This window comes from Amphiprion ocellaris, chromosome 13 (assembly GCF_022539595.1).
Source record: "Amphiprion ocellaris isolate individual 3 ecotype Okinawa chromosome 13, ASM2253959v1, whole genome shotgun sequence".
Classification (NCBI taxonomy): Eukaryota; Metazoa; Chordata; class Actinopteri; family Pomacentridae; genus Amphiprion; species Amphiprion ocellaris.
The window spans coordinates 17,734,085-17,751,053 of record NC_072778.1 but is presented as its reverse complement, the minus strand read 5'-3'; the positions used below and the strand labels follow the sequence as shown (position 1 = coordinate 17,751,053).

The 16,969-nt window shown below is 37.5% G+C and overlaps 1 long non-coding RNA gene across 2 annotated transcripts; it reads right to left on the bottom strand.

Moving 5' to 3' along the window:
• Positions 1 to 11,160: 11,160 nt before the first annotated feature.
• On the bottom strand, positions 11,161 to 16,324 carry LOC129350309 (uncharacterized). Of its 2 annotated transcripts, XR_008603667.1 has the most exons (4): positions 16,239 to 16,324; positions 15,240 to 15,340; positions 13,297 to 13,397; positions 11,161 to 11,565 (listed from the first exon to the last, which is right to left on the bottom strand). It is a non-coding gene; the product is annotated as an uncharacterized LOC129350309 (long non-coding RNA). The 2 variants fall into 2 exon arrangements; XR_008603666.1 differs by lacking the exon at positions 11,161 to 11,565 and having other exon boundaries at positions 11,580 to 13,397.
• Positions 16,325 to 16,969: the final 645 nt, after the last annotated feature.

The following is a 16,969-nucleotide window of genomic DNA, read 5'->3' as shown; positions in this document are numbered from 1 at the left end:
AATGGCATAATGGATATGCAGAACAGACATTTAAGCACTAAAATTATACCACAAGTAGTTTCTTATTTATCAGATCAAGGGTAGCTAATAGAAAACCCTAAATTGAATCAGTCACTGAGGCACCTTTTGCCTTTAATGTTGCCACTTCTCCTTGGTACATTTGCACACACATTACGTAGGTTGTTGTAGTCATCTCTGAGAACTTGCCACAGTTGTTCTGTGACTGACTCCATGATGTTGAGACCAGGACTCTGTGGGGGACGTACCATCTGTTGCAGGACTACTTGTTCTTCTTCTCACTGAAAATAGACAGTACTGTATATTTTGAGTTCTTGTTTTATTAAATAAGAAACCTCTTGGCCTGATGAAACACTGTCCTTCCACCTGTCCAACTGTTAGCTTTGTTTTTTGTTAACTTTTTTTTTTTTTTTTTATCCTTCATCTATTCCTCAGTCTTTATACCAATTTTTGGCTTCAACCTTTTTTTTTTTTTTTTTTACACATCTTTCTCCACTGCCTCTACACTGTTAACCCGAAAGTTCTTTCTACTCAACAGTTTCAGTAAATACCACTGAAAAAAATGAGTTTTGTTGCATTACTTAAACAGTTTGAGTATATGGAGAGTGTTTGAGACAGCCTGTGGGTGTACTGGTTTTTGTAAGTTTAACAAACTTAAAACGAGCCACAATTGCTGCCGTGTTCTGATTGGCTCACAAGTCAAAACAAGTCTGGGCTTGACCATTGGAGGATACAGAGAAGTTTGCGCCTTTTTCTCATTTTCACAGAGCAATGTAAGGCCTTTGCACTTTTCATGCTTCTTGGACAATACGTTTTCTGCCTGCATTTTTCAATTTTTTACAAGTTTGGACCCTTTCAAAGGACATTTGTCTCCAGTAAAGCGGATGCCATTTTGGTCCGTGTATGGATCTGGTAATTGGATTTTCCGTTCTGAAACGGGTATTGAAAAACAAAAAAAACGAGTGGTTATTTGATTTTCGTTTTAAAATACAAAAATTAAAATTGAAATACAAGGCGTTTTTCCTTTTCATGATCAAAAAGGGATGTACGATTTTTTAAAAAATGCTTTGATTTTCGTTTTATAATTAGAATAACAAGAAAGTAAAATCAGTAAGAGACAGAAACAAAAAAAGGTCAGTTTTTTCGTTTTCTGAGACCGGAAGTGGTCATCAGCAAGTGTGGAGCCAAACAGAGTACGGTGCATAGACTGTATATACATTTTTCATTAGTTTTCATGGTCAAAATGAGAGATCAGGTGGCCGACCTTAAAATAAATCAATACTGATTTTTTTATAGAGCGTTAAAGTTTTGCGAAGCCAGGGGGCGGGACTACTTGATTGACAGTCCGGTGTGGAATGATTGACAGGTCCTATGGAGGAGGCAGCAGAGACTCTGCTCTCCTCGTTTGGATTAATTCTGATATAATAACTGTTGGTTTATTTATCGGTGGAGCAGCACAACATTTTCCACAGACAGTTTTCCTGCCCGTTGGCTTGTTTTAACCAGTTTTCTACCTTCAGCTGATTCTACCAGCAGACACTGAAAGGACTCTAATAGTTCAGTAAGTAAATGTTTATTTTCATATCGGTGCCGCTTTTAATGCACTTTATATGCAGCTTTAGTGTCAGATGTAATATGTGCCATGCACTCCAGATGTTGGTGGAGTTTGTTTCCGTGTGTGTTGACCAGAGAAGAAAGTTAGCATAGTAAATATTAGCTTTAATGTTAGCGATGCTAACCGAGCTAGCTGCCCGTAGCCTGATTAAAGCTAACGTAGCATCAAGCTAATGTTTTGAGTTTCATGTAAACAGCTGAAGTGTGTTGTGTTCCTGTAATGTGGTTCATTAAGTTCATAAAACTGTGGCTGGTTGACATTAATGTAACGTTCAGGAAACTTAAATGTGATTAAAACAGTAACGTTAATGTTCTAGTTGTCAGTAATCAGCTTTAATTTGACACTAAAACAGACTCTGATAGTTTTAAATGACATCAGTTTCATTAATTTGTTGAAAATTGCCTCATTTGTTGTTGTGATGTTGCTGCTGATTCATTAAAGCCAGAAGATACTTACTTATTTAAAAGTTAAGCAGACAAGTGCTCTGCTTTGGAGTGTGACGATGTCGTCGGTGATGTGGAAAGTGAAGTTTCTGTTTCACCCACAGCGTGCTTTAGGGCAGCCGGGTCGGACTTGATGTTAGAAATACTGATCGACAGCTCAGATTTAACTGTCTGTAGTTCCGTTTTAATGGGTATTAAACTTTCACTCAAAGCCGCCAGGAGCTGGGTCTTTAAAATAACCGCCGTCTCGTTACAGAGTGAAAGCAGCAGTTCCTCCTTAAGGTCAGAGATTGCAGCATCTGAGGGCCTCTTCAAAAGAAGACGTAGTTGATGAAGGCGTTCTGGAGCAGGACCAGAAAGACCACGACCAAGCAGCCTTGAGATCTTAGGCAGCGTCTCCCTGAGGTGGGTGTCGACGGTGTTCACAGTCAGGTCTGTGGTAATCCCGTCAAAAAACAAAACAGAAAAAAATCTAGATTATAAATCCACATGTAACCAAAGCACTCTGTGTATAACGCCATAGTATAGGATGTAGTTCAGAAAATGTCAAAGTATAGTATGCTTTACTCAAGAATAACATAGTATGGCCTGTAGTTCATAGTACAGCATGTTGGCAAGAAAAAAAACAAAACATAGATTATTATGTGGTTCAAAAAGTGCAAAATGATAGGATGTTGCCTAAAATTGTCATGTATGATATGTGGTTCAAAAAATGTCATAGTGCAGTATATTGTCAAAATAGTATGTTTTTCAAGAAAACATCAGAGTATAATATGTCATCTAAAAAATGCCATAGAATAATATTTCATTGCACAAGTAAAAGTATAGTAATTTTTAAAACTGTTCAAATTCTTATAAAATGTTGCTAAAAAAAACAACAAAAAAACTAAAGCAAAAACAAAGTCATAGAAATATGTCAATTAAAAAAGCCTATAGTATAGAGTGTCGCCCAACAAACGTCATGGTATGGCCTTTGGTCCAAAAAAAACGTCATAGTATAGCATGTCGCTCTAAAAACGTCATAGTGTAGCTTGTCGCTCTAAAAACATCATAGTATAGCCTTTGGTCCACAAAACGTTGTTTTGTCCTGGCTGTCTGAAGTAGGTGAGGAGCAACACCAAAACAGTTCAAATGCTGGTTTCCAGAGGGTTAGAAGAGTATTTATTTGAAAGAGGAAGTTTACAACAACACAACATGTGAGGGGGTTAAAAGCAAATGGGTGTTAGTAAAATAAAAATAAATAAACAGAACTAAAAGTGAACTTCATGTTGACATTGATGGGCATTCCAACGAGGAACAAAGTAAAAGATAATCAATACGAAAAAAACTTTTCCTGTTCACCTCTTAAAACCCCAAAACACACCGCAGTAGCACCCTAAACTAAAACTACCAATGGGTTCCCTGTTTTCCTTTCTGAACAATTCAAAGGTCCCTCTCTATCTCCCCACACATCCACCAACCACTGGAACACATCTCCAAAGTTCTGCCGGGCCAGCTCAGCTTCCTCTCAGAAGAAGTACCACCACCTGCCAGATGAAGGAGCCTTTTGAGAGGCAGCTGGCATCGTGATTGGACTGTACTTTGGTCTGTTCCAATCCAGCTTCAGCTCCAGAGACGGCAGGCGGGACGAGTCAACGGAGGCCGGGTGGATGAAGGCATGCAGCTGAGTACAATCCAGAAAACAACAGAGGAGTAGTACAGGGCCCAGGGCCAGAACAAACAGAGTAGCATCGTATGTCTCTTAGAAAACATCATATTATAGTCTTTGCTATGAAAAATACGCCATCATATACATCGTATATTGTACAAATAACAAGTCAAAGGAAAGAGACATACATTGTAGAATTGTAGTAATTGTGGGCTGACTGATTTACTGATTATCAGTATTTTATTTTTTACTGATTTACGGTAATAAATACATTTAAAAATGGTGCTACTTTGGCTCTGAACCTTAATCTACCTGTGGTTGCTCTGTCTTCTGGAGTGATTTGATTGGTTATACGTCACGAATAAAACTCCTTTAACTTAACATCTGTAAACAAAACAAAAACATATCAGCAAAGTTTTCTGTTAAAGGTTGTGTTCTTGTAAGTTTAACTCCAAAATTTTAAATACTTTCATTACTGCAAATGAATATCCAAATGAATATACTCCAAATGTCTCACTAATAATCATTATCAGCCTTAAAAACCCACAAAACATCCCTCTACACTCGACCACACTTAGTACAGTCCGGTTCCCCCTTCTATAAATCTGCTTGGAATCTTCCACTTCCTGTTTGTCAAAGTGGCCTTCTACCTGGACAGGTTTTGTTGGAGCTCATGCAACAAACATTTTGGGTAACTGCACTTTAATATGGATGGATGACACTGAATTAGAGTCTGTTTTAATGAGATTGAGTTAAGATGTGTAGCTCTGTCATTAAATAGGAAATTATTTCTCAGAATTCACAGAGAAAAGTCTGAACTGTTTGCTAGGTTAGCGTCCCACATGTTCTTTGGCTCAGCTAAAAGCTAACTCTCTACCAACTTCTGGGATCTCTTGAGTTGCTTGGTTAAAATATCTTGCTAAGAGGTGCTGAAGCTCAGAAAGTCTGAGATGTTTGTTCAAAATAAGCTCATTCTCAAGTCTTATCTGAACTGTCCTCTTTTGTTTGAACTTTCCCTAAACTTAGGAGTTAATGACAGAGCAGCACATCCAGACTCAGTCTCATTTATGTAGAGATTAAACTTCAGTGTCATTCATTGATGTTAAAGTGCAGTTTTTCAAATGTTTGTTGCACATGCTCCCGACCAAACCAGTCCAGGTGGAAGACGATGTGAAGAGAAAGCTCCAGAGGATGAATATCACACATTTACGTTGGAAATAAATGTCCTTTAATTAGACATTGTCATGCAAAAGTTGGATTTCCCTTTAATGATGTTCAAATCTTTGTTGAGTGTTTTGTTGATGTTGGTTTCTAAATGTTTTCTGACACTCGGCCCCAAAGATTAAAACCTTCTACGGCTCACAAGCTGCAACAATTCACACATTATCAACTATCTTTCTGACTAAACTAAGATAAAAAGTGAAAAACTGCCTGATTCCTGCATCATGAATGTAAATCTTTTTGGTTTTTATGACAGTAAACTGAATATATTTGGGTTTGACATTTTATAAACCAAAACAAGAAATGAATTACTGGAGAAAACAATCAACAGATTAATGGACAAAGAAAATGTGTTTTCCAACATATATGGCTGAATTACTCCAACATTACAAGATACATACAATTTTAATTCAATTTTATTTATATAACGCCAATTACAGGTCAAATTGTCTCAAGACGCTTTATTTTTATATTTTTTTGTCATATTTAAAATATGACAAAGTAAGAAATTTAAACCTCTTGACTAATCCAATTTATTATTTGGTTTTTAAGAGACTAATGGACAATTAAAATAACTTTCTCCACTAAAACTAATAAACATGAGGTCAAATAGAAGGAAGAGTTTTAAATACTGCAGTCCCACGACGACAAGAATAAAGTTTGTCAACAAAAACTAAATCTGCTGGTGGATTCCATTAAAGTCCTAATAAATGATAATAAAGTGTGATACTAAAGGTTTGTGGTGCTAAAAATGTCCAAGTAAAGATATCAAGTTGAACATCTGGATGGAGGTTGATAAAAGTTGACCTCCCTTCATTTCTCTGGAGCGACTCCATGGATTTTATGGATGGTGGTTAAAGACCTGCTCTTCTAGTCGTCTTCCTTCTAGTCGCTGTAAAAAGTCAGTCCATCCTGGCCGACTTCAACACCTCTTCATGACAACTTGTTCTGCCTCCGACCTGGTGGAAACTCCAGAAACTCGGGAAAACCTGTGGAGACTCGAAGAACTCGTGGAGACTCGAAGAACTCGTCGGGCGGGGGAAGGTGTGGTGGGGGGGGGGGGGGGGGGGGGGTTGGGGGGGGAGGCCGCCACCCACCTCCCCGCCTACTCTCCGCCCTGACTCCACCCAGACTCCGCCTTGGCTCCGCCCATGTGGTCACTTCAGGAACTACGATGCCAAAGGGACGACGAATTTATTTCTTTGTATCTGATCTGTAGCTCAGTGAGTTAAGGATTTGCCTATGGAGCTGCAGGTCGCTGGTTCAAGACCAGACACTTCTTAAATTTTATCAAAATCCTGACAAAGACAAAGAAAGAAAAATGCCGGTGGTGGGTCTTGAACCTGCGACCTTCCAGCTTGGTAGTCCTCTTCTTATCCTCCTGAGCTACTCGCTCAGATACTAATTCTTCTTTTTTTTGCGCATTTATCATCTATTTTTTGTCGTTTTCGAGTTTTTTTTTAACTCGAGTCTCGACTCGACCGTTTTTCTCAGGAGGTTGGACTTCAGCCTTTGTGCTGGAGGGTTGAACCCTCAGTTCCAAGACTTTCCAAAGCCTCCACACCTCCCGAGTCCTCAGGACCTGAGCTTTCACACAGTCTGAGGGCTGAAATTTTCTAAGTCCCACAGTAGTTCTCTGTTAGATTGAACCTTCAGACAGTCCAAGGACTGATATCTTCTAAGTTCCTGAGTAGTTCTCTGTTAGTTTGAACCTTTCAGACAGTCTGAGGACTGAAATCCTAAAAGTTCTTGAGTAGTTCTCTGTTAGTTTGAACCTTCAGACAGTCTGAGGACTGAAGTTTTAAAAGTTTCTCAGTACTTCTCTGTTAGTTTGAACTTTCTGGTTAACAGAAGCCTTAAAACTTGTGACCATGAGTCTTGATTTCACATTTAGACCATCCATCTGAGTTCTTCTCAGACCTTCACCTGTGGGTTTTTTAGAAATCCTCAACAAACTTTGATTCTCTTCACTGAACAGTAAAGTTTGTGGAGATCAGAAGGTAACATTAGTTTGATCGATGCCTTCAACTACTAGTAGACTTTATCTGGAAAGCAGTTTTCTGAAATGAGTTCTTAGTAAATCTGTCCACAATCAAACCAAGAACATAGAAAGAGGAAATGTTTGAAGAAACAACTTGATGTTTTCATTTCAGACTAGAAAACGCTTTAGACTTTATCTGTTTTTGCTCTTTTTGATCGTTTTATTGTCTCTTCTGTTTAATTTGATCTTCTAAAGTTTAACTGGTGTCTTTTCAAATGTTTTGTCTTTAGTTTGATTCTTCTTAAATGTTTAGTTTTGCTCTTTTCTCACCTTTTATTCTTTTCTAATGTCTGATTTGATTTCCAAATGTTTTGTCTTTTTAATGTTTGTTGTTTTTTTCAAATGTTTTATCGGCTTGTTTGAAAAATTTCCTTTTCTTTCCCAGTGTTTAATTTTTCGATTAAATCTTTAAGGTTTTTCTTTTTAAATGTTTTACCACCTTTTAATGTTTAATTTTCTTTTTAAATGCTTCATTGTATTTTCTGTTTAATTCCTATTTAAAGTTTTATTGTCTTTAAGATTTAATTTTCTAATTAAACATTTAATTTTTTAATTAAATGTTTTGTCTTTTTAAAGGTTTAATAATCTAATTAAATGTTTTGTATTTTTTTAAATGTTTAATATTCTTGTTTAATTGTATTTTTTAAATGTTTATCTAAAATATTTCATCTTTAATGTTTAATATTTTTGTTTAAAAAATTTTGTTTAATTTCATAATTACATGTTTTGTATCTTCTGTTTAATTATCTAATTAAATATTTTGTCTGTTTAATATAATTTAATTGTATTTAATGTTTAATTTTCTTTTTAAAAGTTTTATTGTATTAAATGTTTTTTCCTTTGATTTAATTGCTTTTTTAAATGTAGTTTATTTCTTTAATCTTTTTTTTCTGTCAAGATTTTAACCCCAACCTTAAAAATGAAACAAACCCTTAAATCACAATGAAAATACTTCTGTTGTCACAATCATGAGTTAGTCAATTATTCAGTTTATCAATTCAACTTTATTTGTTTAGCACCTTTCACACAGATGACAAAACTAAACAAGCAAAGAGAAAAAACTATGCTAAAACTATGATTAAAACTCAAAAACATATTAAAAAAAAAAAAGATTTAACATGGTAATAAAATATGTTGTGTCCAGGGGATGGAGGGAGTTTATTGAAGTCTTCTTGGGCTCACATGGGAAATCATTTAAAATATAAACTTGATATTCAGTCTAAGGAAACTGCAGAGCGACAGAAGAACCAACAATATCTCCTGTTTTCTCCTTTAATGAGTCGACTCTTCTTGTGCTTTCAGACCAAAGAACTACAGACTCTTCACAACCTGCTCAAACTCTTGGTACAGGACCTCACCACACGGGTCAAGAAGGTTTCCGTCTCATTTCTACTCTGAAGCTCACCTTCTCCTGCTCAAACTGCTGACAAATGTTTCTGCTGCTCTAAAGTCTGGTCTCCAGAACTTCCTAAAAACTCTCAAAGTCTCTTCTGCTGCAGGTTGCTTTGTAGAACTGTTCCAGAAAACCTCACTAAACCACATGGAGGGGCCTCAAGATAGTCGTCCAAATGAAACCATACAAAAACCAAACTAGCACAACCCAAACGCTAAAGTCTCCTGCAGCCTACCAGAGAACCTCTGAGAACAGAGAATCAGGACAGGAACTCTTACCTTCTGGACAACCAACGTTGGTTCACAAACAAGAATACAGAATGTGTCTGACCAAAAACCTCTAAAGACTCACTACAGCCAAGATAAAGACACAACTCAGCTGCACCAAATCCACTAATCACTGCACACATTAGCACCATGTGCTAACTGTGGCTAAAGAACCACATTTACCAAGACAACTATCCAGTACAAAGCCCTAAAACACACCAAGAAACACATTAAAGACGATTTTACTGCTGGAAGCTGCAAGCCAACGCCTAAAGAACAAACTAAAGCAATGGAGCCAAACCCGGTTCAGTGGTGAAGAGAAGCAGAGGAAATGTTTGTCTGCAGCTAAATAAAGCAGGAAGACACTGAGCTGCTCAGGTGTTCCTGATAACACCAAGCAGCCACCTGGACAGCCAATAGGAACACAGCTTACTGGAAGTCCAGAGGGCTGGGTTAGTCAAGGAAATTTAGTTTAAAGTTGAAGCAGAAAGTTAACAAAGAAAGTTGAAAACCACCTTCTGATACCTGAAATCTCTGAGTTTTCACACAAAGAACACCTGAACATGTCAAACTGGTTCCATAGTAGAACCATCATTGTAAAAACGTCATAGTATGGTGTGTTGCTCAAAAAACATTAGGACCCGGCTGTCTAGGGTCGCCGAGGAGCAACACAAAAACAGGACAAACGCTGGTTTCCAGGGGGTTAGGCAGGCTATTTATTTGAAAGAGTAAGTTTACAACAACACAACATGTGAGCAGAAAAATCACAAAGTCTGTCTTTAGTTCAGCTGAAAATATTAGTTTTTGTCTTTTTTATTGACCAAACTTTTCAGGAAGTAGATGAAGAATAATTAAAGCTCTCATGTAGAAGTCCAACTTGTTTTGGATCCTTGTGGAGAGTTTAATCTTAGAGTTTGTAAAGCTGTTGAGTTTTTAGAGTCACATGGATTGTTTTGACATTTAATAACCGAGTCCTGAAATAAAATTACAGTTGTGGATTTCTGTCATTTAGTCTGGACTAAACAAATAACAGCAGCATAAATCTCAAACGTCATTATGAGGAGTCTGGATTGAGGTTTCTCACTTGATAATGATCAAAACATGAAATTTAGGTTGGTTTAAAGGAATATTCCACCTTAAATCTTTGAATGTTGACCTAAAAGGTTGGTTTCAGGAAGTATTCCACCTACAAGGTCCTCAAACATCCACCTTAAAGGAACATTCCACCAAAAATCCTTGGACATGCACCTAAAATGTTGGTTTAACTGAGTATTCCATCCAAAATCCTCAAAGAGACCTGAGGGGCTGGTTAAAAGGAATATTCCACCTAAAACCTCAAATATAGACCTGAAAGGGTGGTTTAGAAAAAATCCTTCAATGTAGACCAAAAAAGTTAGTATGGAGGAATATTCCACCTGAAATGTAGACCTGAGAAGTTGGTTTGGAAGAATATACCATCCTAAACATCCTTACATGTAGACTAAAAGAGGGTTTAGAAGAACATTCCACCTAAAATCATCCAATGTAGACCTAAAAGATGAGTTTAATGGTATATTCTACCTAAAATTCACTACTGTAGACCTTGGAGCTTGGTCTGATGGTATATTCCACCCAACATCCTTGAACATAAACTTAAAAAGTTTGTTCAAAGGAATATTCCACCTAGAATCTTTCAATGTAGACCAAAAACTCTTGGTGTAAAGAAGTATTCCACCTTAAATGTAGACCTAAAGGATGGTTTGGAGTAATATTCTATTATATAAAAAATCTTCCAATGTAGACCTAAAAGGTTTATCTGACGGTATATTCTACCCAACATCCTGGAACATTTACCTAAAAGATTGGTTTAATGGTATATTCCCAGAAGAACCCTTGAACATTGGGTTTAATGGTATATTCCACCCAAAATACGAAGAAATCAGTGTAAAGGAAATGTAGACCTCAAAGGATTGTTTAAAGGAATATTTAAACTGTTATTTTCATTATTTAATAATCTGTTATCAGTCAGAACCCTGGCAAACTTATTTTCATCAGATTTTTTTAGTGAAAGTCACAAATAAAGGAGCTCTTGGTTTTTCCCGGCGTTACTGAGTGAAAAGCTGCTGTTTCAACACAGACACGTTCACATGCATCCACAAACCTCTCAGCACTCAAACACCCACAGACAGGCAGCCGGCTGGACCGAGGCTCGGCGGCGTCCTCAGACCCACGAGTCGGGGAGTCGGTGAACTTGTTGGTCCGGTTTGAAGGCCTCCGTGTGGTCCAGTAGAAGTCCACGTAGTCGGTGTTGGCTTTGAACCGCAGCGACTGGCCTCCATCAGGTGGACCGGCTCGTCCTCGTAGGACTCCTCCTGTAGCCTTGAGGGGACCACAGGAACATTCAGTAGCTGTTGGAGTTCTTCCTGTCAGGCTCGTGGTAGAACGGCTCTGAAGGATCTTTTACTTGTTTTATCTGGAACAATTAACAGCCTAAACTGTTAACAGCGGTGTAAAGAAGCAAACACACAGGCATAGATTAGGACTCAAACTAGATTTATTTTAGAAAACAAATCAGCTTAGAGGCATTTGTTCACACATGTGGCTGAATAGGAGGCCGTCCAATCAGATTCGAGGTCTTCACTCTGTAGGTTGGTTGTTCGGTGAGACTCTTGGACCTCCATCAGCTGACGTGGATGTTTGATGGTCTTCCTCTCTAGTGCCAGATGATTCATCCATGAATTCAGCAGCTACAGACTGAAATGAAGCTCATGCTGCCGTTATTGAATTCCTGTTCCAGATCAAATGTTCAGAGCTCACCTTGAATGCAGCCGTCTGCTGTCTGTTAGTTTTTCTCATTGTAGTCTTCAATAAAGTCTTTTTCCTCATGTCAGGATGTGGTGAGACTCTTTCTCAGTCTCTGCAGACGTCCCTCATTGTGCATCTCCAGAGAAGAAACAGAAAAACTGGTCACTGCTTCAGCATCACAAACGCTCTCCAGCATTGAGAGTGTTTTAGGAATTAATTCATTGTGCTGTGAACTTTGAAGGAGCAGAAACTTTACAGCTGTCAAAGATATGAGCTCCAATTCTGGATGTTTTAGGAAATGAAGTTCATCAAATGAACACTTGATTATTGCTGATAACTCTCATTAAATTACTGAAGAAATCTAACATAAAAACCTGTAAACTCTCAGTCAGCTTTTGTTAAAGTTTGTCTATAATTCTATCATCATGTTCTGGAACCAGGACTCTGCAGAAGTTCCTTCAATCAGATACTTGTGTGTTTCTATTTAAGGCCTCAGGTTTGAATGTACAGCAGAGGATTAGAAAGGAGTGATTTTAATATTTAAATCAGTCCAGTAAATGTTTGGCGTGAAAATTATTAAAATTTTGATTTAGATAGATTTGTGTAAAATAATATTGTAGAGTCTCACTTAAATATATCCAAATGAGTTCAGTGTATTTACATTTTATAAAATATTTGATTTCTTAATCGCAATACTGTAGGGTCTGACCCTAAATACTATAATAATGATGTAAATTTAAGTAATATTTTAGTGCAGAGTCATTTGTTTAATCAGCTAAACTTACATAATAAATATCACTGTACAATCTTAACCTGAACATTCATATTATTGAGGTAAATTTACATAAATCATGATATTCTAGAGTCTCAACTGGAATATTTCTAACATTAATCTTTTTGTATTGTGCTGCTAAACAACAATAACCCGACTTTCAGATAATATTTGTTGTCTCTGATTGTGAGACTAAATTCCTCCACATTCTAGAACTTTAAATGCAGCAGCTGTAGGAATAAATAAAAATAAAATCTGTTCATTTCCACATTATACACATTTATTTATTCTTAATATCTCAGACTGAATGGTCGCTGGCAGTAAACACAAACTCATCTGCTGGACTGAATTTCCCAAAATGGAAACATGGACAGAATTTAACACTCATGTATCCATGGCAACACTAACGTTTCTGCTTCTTACTAAAGTTCACAACACAAGTAAAGATTTTAATGTAAAACTTCAGGGATGACTGCTGACCATAAGTATTCTGATCAATACTCCATGATCAATATCAGGACAGATGTTACAACTCCAGCTGTTGCATTAGACTGCAGTTATTCACAGAGAAATTAAAACATCACATTCCTCATAAAAACTAGATGGGACTTTTATTAAATAAAGTGTTGGTGAATAAACAGTGTAAAAAGTGCAAAGCAGCTCCATTAAATCAGGAGATGTGAGACTTCCACAGCATGGATCACCATCTGCTGTGTTGATTCATAGCTGAATGTCAGAATGAACTGAGCTAGAAAAGCTGCTTTGAGCTGCAACATTACGGTCTGACAATCCAACACCATCACAGTTTTCATCTGGGTGTTTTGCTCCATCATGCTGTGAAGTTCAGTTTTTACCTGAATCAATACAGAGATTCTATTTCCAACTAAGACTGGAATAAAAATTAGAATGTTATGAGGTTATTAATGCAACTAAATCCTTTCAGATGGAAGGATTTATTTCCAAGTTCTAATTCAAGTTTCAGTTGGAGCACATTGCATTCACAAAGAAAAACAGCAATACCTTCATAGCAACATTTAATAAACCTAAAGCTTCCCTGTTGGCTCATTGGTGGAGTTTGTTACTGAGCATCTGAACCTTAAATCCAGTGAGACGACCATCTTCAGTCGAGGCCAGTCAGAGAACTTCAAGACCTTCCATCGGCTGGACCAGATGTGGCATCATCTCCCTCTGAACATCTGGATGACAGGAGAAAAGACAGAAATCAAACACAGATCACAGAAATACAATTTATTCACTTTCATCATTTTATAAAAGTAGCATGAATTTTATTAAAACTTGACAATATCAGTAATGAAAGTAAATGTTTTTATCTTGTGTTGAAGCTAAATTTAAAGTCAATTTTAATGACAGTTTATCCTGAGAGGAGTGAGAATGGAGCTTTTCTTTCCTTTTTAGAATATTTCCTCAAAATATTCTGTTTATTATTGGCTTTAGAAGCATTTTTATTGACTTATTTATTTTTAGATACCTCAGACTGACACACTTTGCTGGTTTGCAGATAATTTCATGTACAATGACAATAAAGGTCTTCTATTATAACATATTGCTAAAACAAGAACTGCAAACCTTCTCAACCATCTCTCAGGCTGCAAAATTCCAACTGTGACCAAGAATTAACTGATGTACTTATTATTATAATCTTTATTGAACAAGCCCTGGAATTAATAAAAATCTGTATATGGCTATGATTTTCTCTGATGGGACCACTATAGAAGCCATAGTAATAATTAACTATCCTTTGAAGGGAAAGATTGGGTCTTCATTCAGGTGGACAAAAAAAATGCTCTCCCTTAAAAAAATGCATACAATAAAGTAAATCTCTTCTGCACTGCACACATACTACACTTTTGTAGAACTCTGGATGTCAGAGTAAAGGCAGACAGATCCACCGATCAGCCACAACATTCTGACCACTGACAGCTGAAGAGAACAACATCCATCATCTTGTTCTAATGCACCGTTCTGCTGGGAAACCTTGACGTTCATGTGGATGTTTGACATGTACCACCACCTAAACACTGCAGGACAAACAACCCCCTAGTCTCCATGGCAACAGCAGTCCTTGATGCCAGCTGCCACCCTCAGCAGGACAAACTAAAACTCCTCAGGAGTGGTCCGAGGAACACGACAGAGCTAAGCTGTTCACCTGGGTTCCACACTCCCCACATCCACATCTGATTGAGCATCTGTGGGATGGTCCAGGATCAGCCTGGTCTAGGTAGGACCCACCCTGCAACCCACAGGATCCACAGAATCCACAGGACATCCCCAGAGGTTCTGATGAACCACTGGGTCAGAGGAGTTTTAGCAGCATAAAGGGACCAACACAGTATTAGTCAGGTGGTCAGAATGTTCTACTGTTATATTGTCATGCTGATTATATGATCAGTAAATTCTACCATCAATTATAACGTCCACATTGATCAGGAAAAAAACAACAACTATCAGTTCATTCAGAAACTGTGGGGTTAAACCTAAAAACACAGACCTCAACAGCAGTTTGTTTCAAAGCAGAGCACCAGCCGGTTTTCACTAAAGAAGCTTCCAGAGCAACAATTAAATGACAGTTTTGTTCTCATTAAGTTCAGAGTCAGCCAAAATAATGTACACACATCAGGAAAAGAAAAACTTTTATAAATATTTCACTTGTATAAGTACTTCTATACATATAGATACCTCTTTCTAAGTTTGATCAAATCACGATAACTCTGTGTCCTGTTGTACGATGTTTTCCCAACAGATGGCATTACCCTCATGAATAGAGCATCAACAAGTGACGTCTACAACACAACAGAAATGTCTGGAAGCCAGTGGCCACCACTTTGAGCACCTCTTGTAATTGTAGAGGCCAAAGATAACTTTTATTAATCTTGTGATGTCTGAATAAATTTGGTATTGAAATATTTATGCAAGTTTTTCTTTTCCTGATGTGTGTAAACATTATTTTGGCTGACTCTGTATAAGGGGTTTCTGACAGGTCACCAGGCAACATCTTTTTATAATAATGATAAACATACCTGCATTCTACAGGAGTGATTTTCCTCATGTGCAGGTAAAGATGTGTGAGGCGCTTAGAGATGACAGGAGCAGGAGTCATCCTCACTAATTCAGCTTCCACCTAGAAACAGAAAGACCACAAAGAAACACACTGATATACTCTCAAACGTTCAACCTCACAGCCTCAAAATATCTGTTTAGGAAGTGTTGTGTTCCTAAATTCTGCTGAAAGCATTGACAGACATTCTCTTACAAGGTTGTGTAAAAAGCAGCCTGTCCTCTGAGCTACTGAGAAATCTTCCTGAACAAAGTTTCTACGTGTAAATCGGCTCAACAAAAACTAAAGCCTCAGTCAGAGATAACAGGTATCACAAATTATAAACAACTTTCTTTATTAACTCAGACTTTCTGCTTCAACCTCACATAAAAAGGGGAGTTTAACTCATCAGGTGACTGAAAATGAACAGCTTGTGCAGTTCTAGATCCAAAAGTAGGACGTTTCAACTCATGTTTTACTAAAAATACATGCAATAATAAATAAATACAATGGCTGGACGTTAGTTTATTCATTATTAATGTCACTTTATATACTGGATTGAACTTGATCAGTGGAAGAGAGAAGGAATTTAATGAAATTATGGAGATTCAGAGAGATAATGTTGCACAATGTTAAGCGCGGTTTAATTCAAACCAGCTGAATATTAAACTTCAGTGCAGCTCAACGGGTTTCAGTTCACCTTAAAGTAAAATAACTTTTTTAAAAGCTAAAATACACAGTAGAGAAATACAGGTTGAGAAGGTCATTCTAATAATGACGGATAGCTGCAGCAGCAACTAACACAGGTGTTCAGCGGTAAGTTAGCCACCTGTGTTAATTAGCCCGCTAGCTAACTTAGCCGCCTAGCTAGCTAACGCGTCCGGACCAACTGCTCAAACACGACAAAACACAACTCTTCACAAGTCGCTGACTTAACGTACAACAAAACAACGCTACAGGTTAGAAGTATTTATCTTCTTACCGTGTTTTACTCCAAAAACAAGGTCAACAGCAGCCAGAGATGCTACCAGACGTGCCGACCATAGATATCCATAGACTAGATACGCTAGCGCGCTGTCTTCTATAGATATCTATGGTCTGACCAATCGATGTTCTCTGGCTCCGCCCTCTGAGAATCTTGTTGTTGTTTGGCTCCACACTTGCTGATGACCACTTCCGGTCTCAGAAAATTAAAAAAAAAACGGACCTTTTTTCGTTTCTGTCTCTTACTGATTTTATTTTTTTGTTATTCTAAATATAAAATGATAATCAAAGCATTTTAAAATTTCGTATATCCCTTTTTGATCATGAAAAGGAAAAACGCCTTGTATTTCAATTTTAATTTTTGTATTTTAAAACGAAAATCAAATAACCACTCGTTTTTTGTTTTTGAATTTTTTTTGTCTTGTTTCTTGCACTATGTAGAATCTTAATGAGGGAGACTCTGGACTTTCCAGTGGCATTACTCTGCTATGAGGACAACAGCGCTGCAAGCCCAGCATCACCACAACTAAACCCTTCAAGAGTGGGAATCATCTGAGAGGGCAGCCCTGTAATAGCACTTACCAACCTACCTCAAGCAATGTGCCTCTTGTTTGGCTTTACCTCCACACTCCACCTGCACTACCTGAGGAGCATGAACACCTTTACCTTCATTCAGCAGGTCATAATAAATTCAGGCCGAAGAGAGCTACCTCCAAAGACTCAAAAGCT